At 47.6% G+C, this 8,601-nt stretch overlaps 1 protein-coding gene across 1 annotated transcript in view; it reads right to left on the reverse strand.

Moving 5' to 3' along the window:
* The window catches only part of FGFR2 (fibroblast growth factor receptor 2), an 81,215-nt gene that overhangs the window by 39,841 nt on the left and 32,773 nt on the right, over positions 1-8,601 (reverse strand). The gene's annotated exons all lie outside the window — the stretch shown is intronic.

Raw genomic sequence — 8,601 nt, forward strand, 5'->3', positions numbered from 1 at the left:
CCAACAGCCCCTTCTCACACGGCAGCGAGCAAAAAAAAAAAAAGAGCAAGCAAGACTGGCTTATTTGGTTTGATGTAAAGCCCAGTGATGCCAGTGAAAACAGTAGGAAAAAAACCACGTCACAACCAGAACTAGTTAAAATCCTTCCAAAGCACACGTAGAGCAGGGGGTGCAGAGACGGGAACATCCAGCAAGCCCAGGGCTAAGGCAGGCGATGGTTTAAAACAGATGATTGGTTTAAAACATCATCAACAGAGTTTTAAGACCAGTTCTCCCTCAAAGCCGAGCCTTGTGGTCAGGCTGGCAGAGCGAGGGATTCAGCAGCCCTGGGGAGCAGCAGGCAGCAGAGCAGCGAGAGCTGTACACCACTCACCTCGGAGCTCGCTTGCAGTATCCCTCACACAGCCCTCGCATAAGCAAAAGCTTCGTACGCGCCAGAACAAAGCAGGGAGAGGCTTTATTTTAGTGTGGGGAAAAACAGGGGAAACAGGACAATGGGGAGCTGAAATTTTCATTGAAATTCTTTTCAGTGTTCCCTAAGAGAAAAGGGTTACAAGAGAACATGAAAAACAACTTGTGACTTCTCACAGACGAGTGATAAAATTCTATTGTCCTGTTAGACTGCATTAATTTTTACACCCAGAACCACCACCCTGTGTCCTGTCACAGCCCCCAGCCGCCTTACACCAACCAGAGACAGTGCCGGGGTCCCGCTCCGTTGGACAATTTTTACACCCAGAACCACCACCCTGTGTCCTGTCACAGCCCCCAGCCGCCTTACACCAACCAGAGACAGTGCTGGGGTCCCGCGCCGTTGGACTGGGCTCTCCAGTAGGCTCTGCCAAAGGGGCGCCCAGCAGCACCTCTCCCACTGGGACGATGTCCTCTCCCAGCGGCAGTGGGCTTAACTCACCAGCGTACCCAGCAATGCCACACAGCACACGGTGGGAGTGAGATTGCTGTTGTTCCGTGACCTGACTGCGTATTTTTCACCCCCCAAATTTCCTTCCCTGAAAACAGCTCTGCCGTTAAAGTAAAATGGAAAAGATGACGTAAACCTTTAAAAGCCCTCTCGTATTTCTACACTTCTCCCCCTGCTCTTACAGAGCACACACGCTCTATTGAGCCCTGCAGGTGTACCAGGACCAGCGGGACGGCGGTAACCCCCTGCCCCAGCTCCCTGCCTCCCCTGCTAGACACGGCCGACCAGTGGCTGAGTGACCGTACCCGGACACTCAGAGCACAGGAGAGAGCAGGAGAGAAGCTCCAGTGCCTAGCTTCGGTGCCTGGTGCTGGACCATCCCGGCTCAGCCTCAAGACATGTCCATGTTGGACCTCACTTAGCCTTTGGTCTTGCCTTTCCTGGGGATGAAGTTTGCCATCTCGTGGTCCCACGTCAGGAGGGGACGTCTCTCTCCATCAGGATTTCACTCACTTCTGCCACACAGAATCCAGAACCTGTTCTAAACGTTGGACCGGAGGTTGATGACAACAGCTCTTGAGGAAACCCCGATTAAGCACAGTTGTCATTATACCTCTAGTAATTCAAGTAAATCCGGGTAACGTTTGTAAGGCACAATGGCCTTTATGATGCGCTTGAGCTGGCCATGCTTGGACACAAACTTTGTGCTCCAACACAAGCAAGGTTTTACCTGTGACTTTCTACAGCTCTTGAACTCTCTTTGGGGAGGGGCAGCAGTCATTTGCTGGAATGTTCATCCAAAAGCATTTCACAAACACTCTAGACAGTGCGTTAGCACAGGTATGGACGGAAAAGTACGCTGGACGCCAACGGCTAAACGCAATCCTGCTGCTCAGTAAGGCACATAATCCCATCTGACAGCAGGAACAAACACCAACCAAGGCACCTTTATTCACCTGCAAATGCAGAATATACGAACAACTTATGAGCAACTGTTTTGATCACCTGGTTTGTGACGGTGATTAAAAACTCCTACAAGTAGGTACCATTTTAGACCTTCACAAGCATTTTGTAAAAATAGTAAAAATTAACTGCATTCCAACCAATACACTGTCACGTTGAGTTCTTCACTCAGCTCAAGTTCTGACAGCATCAGTGTTTTTCTTAGGTGAACAGTGAAAAATTCTAGTGTATTCATGCAACCTTTTGAAGAGCAACCTGAAAAAATAATCTTGATGTTTTATATTTACAGAGCAGTCCAATATTCAAATGTGCTTAACAAACTATGAGTTTTGAAGGTTTTAAGTTAAAAGTTAAGTTAAAAAGGAACAACTGCCGTTGAAGCTGCACCATGGGAACGGTAGTAATCCAGAGATGACCTAATGACTTAAACCCCTGAACAGCCGTAAGAGAGAGCCACCTCCGGACTTCCAGTCACACGGTGGTTTGTAGAGCAGCGAGAGGAGAGGATACCAACATGAAGGTTTTAAGAGCAGCCTTTTTTATCTTTTTAATAACCGCAGAATTTCACGTTTTACTGATCTGTCCACACTTGGGTACTGACAGATCTCTCACCCTCTTACCTATCTCATCCCCATACCATCCTTCACTGTTTTTTTCTCTCCTGCAAACCTCGCAAACCTCTGGGAAGACTCTCCACACCTTTTCACTCTGGGATCTTCCCAGCCCTGTCCCATCCAGCCTCAGCTAACGATGCTCATGGACAGCCCCTGGTACCTACCACCGAGCGCCATCTCCATCCACCTCTGCCTCTGCTACATCTCTTTTAATCCTAGTTTAATCCCCCAAACCACCAGCGTGGTGGTCTCCGCCAGGATTCACCCCGTCCATCAGTATGCAGCCATGCCCCTGCTGTCACGGGGTTGTCCCACCTCTGCGTTTCCTCCTGCACTCGGGGACAGCCTCCAGAAATGCAGGGGCAAACTCCTCCTTAACGAGGCAGACAGGATGAACCGCCTGGTGTTTGCCTCTAACACGGTCCCTTCGCCCAGGCTGTATCACAGCTCAGTGAGGACTTTCCTGCATTTGTGATAACTTCTTTCCTTTTTTGTTTTTGATTTTTAAGAGGATGTAACTTCACCGATTTACTGCCCATTTCACTGCCATTTTTTTCCGTAACAAAAGTGTTAGAAAAGACTGGCTCGGGTCAACAAGCCCCTCTTACTAGACACAGGCGTGGCTGTCGCCATGTGCCAATTGCTCATTTAACCAAGCAAGTCTTGGTGGCATCTCCAGACAGCTCCTGCAAATTCCTGCTTGCATTTCCACGAGTAGAACACTGCATGAATTAGAAGGCATGATTAAAAATGATAATAACAGAGCTGAGACAATATCCTGTTCATCACTCATCAAAAGAAAGAGAAATACCTGCCTTGGGGCTGTAATAAGACAGAAAGTGGGACAGGGAGACCAGTCCTCCCCCAGCAGACTGCAGGACAGATTCCAACCGTGACAAACTCACCCAGCAGATGAAGTAATGACACTAGGATTTGTTCACACAGTGACATCTAGCCAGACTGCTCCAAGGAAATCAGAATCTTTAACACCATAAAACTATCAGGTTGGGATATTTTTACCTTACTAAGGGGGAAAAAAAGCCATTAGCTTCCATTTGCCTTTAGCTGAATCATCACACTGGGCTCTTTGTTTTCAGGAGCGAACTGCGCAGCCTCCAGCACTAAACAATTTGTGTAATTTCTTCTCAGATGCACGTGCCTTGCCAAAAGCCTAGTGCCAGGTGTAAAGTCCACACTCGGGCTTATCAGTACATTAAATAAAATCTTCTTCCCTCTCGCTCTAACCAAACACCGGAGGGCAAGCATCAGTGTGGATTCCTTCATGCTTCCCGCCCCTGTCTCATCATGCCCCACGCCGCAAGCGCTGGGGTGAAGACGTCAAGCCAAAGCCTGTTCTTGTGAAGCGCCAGTCAACAACTCCAGGCACATCTGCCAGACACGCAAGTTTAGGCTTGGTTGTAATACCTGCCCTTAACTCCTGCCAGACACGGGGGATGCAGCGTCCAAGGCATGCGCTAGCTGGGGTCAGTTCCTCCTTCGTATGGAACCCGAACCCTAAAAACCCCTTGCTGGAAATTAAGGAAGGAACTATAGTTCAGTCAAACTAATTCTGAACTTTATTTTGACAAGACGAGCCTCAGCAAAGAGCAAATAACAATGTTTCTGTGTTTATGACTTTGGGAATGATGAAAGGGAAATGTGTCTTCAGAAGAAATACATTGTCTGTGCCACGTTCACAGCTACAGACCAAGAGCACGTGAAAATCCAAACATAAAACTGACCAGAAATAAAAGCAAAGTTTTTTCCTCTGTCTAAGCTAAGGGAAACATAAACAGTGACGTACCAACAGCAGAAAGTTGATTCCCTTTTAATCAGATGTTTTCTAATAACATGCTGTAAAAAGCAAGAGTAAAATTCATCCTAAAACCCTCTAAAGCCTCCAAGAGTTCAGAATAAAAGCATTTTCCTGCACAGCCATCAGTAAATTGCTCGTACAGGAGATTCCTGGGGCACAAGCTTTAAACTGAGAGTCCTTTAAAACCCTTCCCGGATGAGAAGTCCTTCTCCCACTGTTTTCGTATGAAAATACGTGTTACTGGGAAGGGACAGCTGCGTGGTACCCTGCCACCTCTGGAGCTCGCTCCTCCGGAACCAGCACCCAGGGCCTGGCTGTTAGGCAAACGAGAAACTCGCCAAAGCACAGCTAAACTGCCTGCCAAAGGACCTTTTAAATCCATGTATTTCTGACAAGCCACGTTCAATTTTATAGTAAACAGCAGGGTATTCTTATACATTCTTGGAAGATGCGTCATGCTATCGCAGCTGCTTATAAAATCCAGAAAATGAGGCAATGCGCTGAACTGCATCTCAAACCGAACCGGCCTTTGTTCCCCTGGCTGGTGACGTTAAATAGGACAGCAATGGCTACCTGCACCAGCACTCTTCAAAGACTAACCTTTTTTTTTTTTCTTTTTCCCTGTTAAAATACAAATTCAATTAGTTACTTTCATGCTTAACCAGAACTGCTGAAACTGTACTCTAGCGATAATTGCAATCCAAGAGTGATCTAATTATATACAAGTCTCGGTGGCTGCATTCCCACGGCGCTTCCTACAACCCGGATTCACGACAACGCAACTCCTCAGCGAGAACCACCTCGTTCTTGCTCGTTCTCCCTGAAGACTGCACGACTTTATATCTGTTTAATGAGAATGGAGTTAGTCTGTTAGTATAAAAATGCGACTTTCTACCTGCTGTTAAGTACAAAAGACCTGACAGGCACCTCGGCTGCATGTTAAAAACCGGCCGATGGGTTAAACCGTACAAGGGAAAGAACAGTCTTTTAATTAAGGTGCTGGATTAGCATTCAAGTACCAGCTTTACTTTTTGGCTCTGCCACCAGCTTCCTGTGTGACCCAGGGCAAGAAATCTCATCCCTCCCCAGCTGGGGTTTTCATCCCTGAACTGGACAGTGACGCGTCCTTCTCCCGCCTCTCCGCGGGTCTCGGTGCGAGCAATTGCTGCGTGCTGGCACATCGCCTTGGACAATAAGTACCCGATATTAGCTGAAGCCTCCGGGTAGCACTCCGGTAAAAAGCTACAACCCGCCTCGTCTCCCTTTCGCAGGATCCCGGTGGAGTTCTGTATCATCACCGTTTGCTGCTGCTGCATCTCACTCATCAGCCCTCAGCAAAACCCTGCCTGCAGCCCACGTCCGTCCCCGGTTTGCCACGGAGGGGAGGGGGAAAGCCGATCGATTGGGGTATCCCAAACATTTAAATAACTTTGTCCCACCAGAATGTCCTGGCCAGCTCGGCCGTTCCCCGCTAACACCGCCAATGTGCACCGGTATCCTGTGCAACACGGAGGGGCTGCCAATGACTTGCTGCTTTTTTCTTCAGCATTTTCTACTCCCATTGTAAAAAATCCAGTGCAAGGGTTTTGCCAAGTTTGTAAACTTGAATGAGACCATCTGAGCTGAGCTGACTATTTTAAGAGGGTTCTTGCAAGTAATTACAAGGTAAAAACGAGAACAGTTCACACCTACATTCTGACTGAGAACTATTCAGCCCTGCTGGCTCCAGGCTTTTAATTGACAAAAGAGTTCAAAGTTTGGAAAGTTATTGGCAACAAGAAATACTGGATATTCCTAACCAGCATTGTGTCATTATTTGGCATGATGTTTGCTGGGATACCTCCCAAATCTGTGACATAACCAGAGGGTTCTCTGCATTACACCATACAGACGCTCGTGTGAGTGCAGTATGTTACCACGTTTAGTACCATTTGCTATTACTTACACTTAATCGGCTCTGGAACCAGTTAAACCGTATAGGAAAAGCAATTTCAGAGGCTGTCAGATGACAGACTTCCACACACAACTGGACCTAAAATTACAACCTGTAGTTTGTAAGATGCGGTATACATACACAATTGCCTCTAAACAAACATCCATAACTCTCCGCAACCCTGTGGGAACTGAAAATTCATACTAAAAAAAAAAAAAGAAAAAGGCATAAAATTAACTTCTATGGAACAGTCTTAATGAGAAAAGCTGTCAGAGTTTCCCTTCCTGGCCAGCCTTAATTTACTGCTTCAGCAGCTTGGTGCCCAGCCTCCACCATCATTACAAGCTTTCAGCATCCCAGAGAAGGCTGAGCCCCCTCACATCCATCCCCCCTTCTGGGGTCGAGTCCCAGCGCAGCACCTCCTGGAAGGCTCTCAGTGAGCTCCACACAGGCACCTCAGGGCATGCATTCCCACGCGTGGGCTTTCAGAGTAAACTAACGACGACACCCTTTAACTCACCAAATTAAATGCAAAAAGGAAGTTAAACGATTCAGCAGGCAGAACTCCAAAACACAGGTTTGTGACGTGCAAAAGACACTTTGGGGCTTCTGCTTTCATACTGCTGGGGCCTGGGCATCAGAAAATGCTGAGTATGTGCTCAGGGGAGATCAGGGCTCCTTCGGGTGCCACCAGCTGGGTGCCCAGCACCCCAAATCTCTAGTCACTTCTGGAAAGGCTCATTATTTACTTTTCTGCCTCTCTATAGGAAAGAAATAGACATTTCAATAAATGACGTGATCCTTAGTCCCATTCCATTCATTCATGCAGGTCACTATAATTCACTGCCAGGAAAAATAAACTGCTGCATAATATTCCTCAATGTAAGACATGCAAAAGGCTCGAAGGGGAAGAGGAGGCGAGAGGGCTTCTGATAAACATTTGCTCAAGTGACCGCATCGTCCATGAACACATTTGCTAGAAAAAACAGGTGAAGAAATTTAAGGTCAACACGAAACATGCCAGATTGGGACTGGGGTGCTAACAAGGAAACAAGCAGGGGACAGAAAGGGGAATTTTTAACCAGTTTTGCGTCCGCAAGGAGAACTCCCAATACTGCAAAACTGGCTTTTTCCTCTCACATACTAAAACACAGTTTTAAGTAAAACCAAAATTGAGTTAATCTAGGCTCCCCAAAGCACTACAAAAAACCAAACAAACCCCCGAAAAATCCCCCAAATCACCATCTCCTTGCACTCTCCCTGGGCCAGGCTCCGCACATGGAGCCAGGTGGCTGGCGAGCCCAGGCAGGAGCCCGCGCCCTTCGGCGAGGCGCTCAGCGGAGGACAGTGGCACGCAGGACACGATTTACTACCACCCCTGCCGCCGTCGCTGCTGCACCCTCCATAAACTTTGTTTAAACAAGTGTTCAAACAAAAATGGCTTTGCCGGTCGCTTGGTTCGCCTCAACAATACCCACAGCTCGCTCTGCCGAGGAGGACAGAATATTGCCAAGGCTGTAAAAGCCCTCGCTGCTTTCAGCTACGGCTGAGTCGGGTGGCTCACAGACTGGCTTTGGAGACTAGAACCTATTGGGGTGGTGGTAGGGCTTTGGTCAGGCAGAATCTCCATCACAAAATTATCTTTTACTTCCCCTTTCGGCAAAAGCTACAGCTCTCACTGGCATTTTCATGGGGAATATCTTCATTTCTTGCTGCCTGAGAACCTGGCACTTGATTTCTTTTGGATTGGGGGGTTTCCACAGATCTAAGTTGTCCCAGACAAAACAAGGAACTACTTTTAAAGACTATCCAGAAGAAAGCGAGGAATGCATTTTTATTAATGGAAAAAACAATCAAGAAACAGGAAAATTGCAATTTTGTCACTGTTTTGCTCATAGAAACCCAAACTTGTAGGATCCTCCACAGAAGAGAAGTCAGGCTGTCAGTCACCAGCCAAAACCAGCCCACAACAACTCCATTCATTGTTGCTCTCGGTGCTGATTGGAAGTTCCATTCACAGAGCTCATGAAGCTCAGATCTCCTCAAGCTCAGAGAGAGCAAAGCTCATTCCAGACGGAGTTCAGAACCTGCAGCTCGGCTGCCCAGAGGTACCACCAGCAGGTCCTGCTGTAGCAGCCACGGTGGTTTCTTTTGGACAGCAAGGCCATCAGAGCCAGCAGAACCGCTCACACCCATCCGGGCTGCAGCGCGAGCAGGGCTGGACAGGACTGGCTCCTGAGATGTCAAGCCCTAAGTTCGCTCAGCGTTTAAATAAATACGCGTAAGCCTTATTAAAGTCAACAGGATTTGGGTATTACTAAGTTGACATTATCAAGCATGTGCTTAACAGTCC

This window comes from Buceros rhinoceros, unplaced genomic scaffold, assembly GCF_000710305.1.
Source record: "Buceros rhinoceros silvestris isolate BGI_N320 unplaced genomic scaffold, ASM71030v1 scaffold19941, whole genome shotgun sequence".
In the NCBI taxonomy this organism is placed as follows: domain Eukaryota; kingdom Metazoa; phylum Chordata; class Aves; order Bucerotiformes; family Bucerotidae; genus Buceros; species Buceros rhinoceros.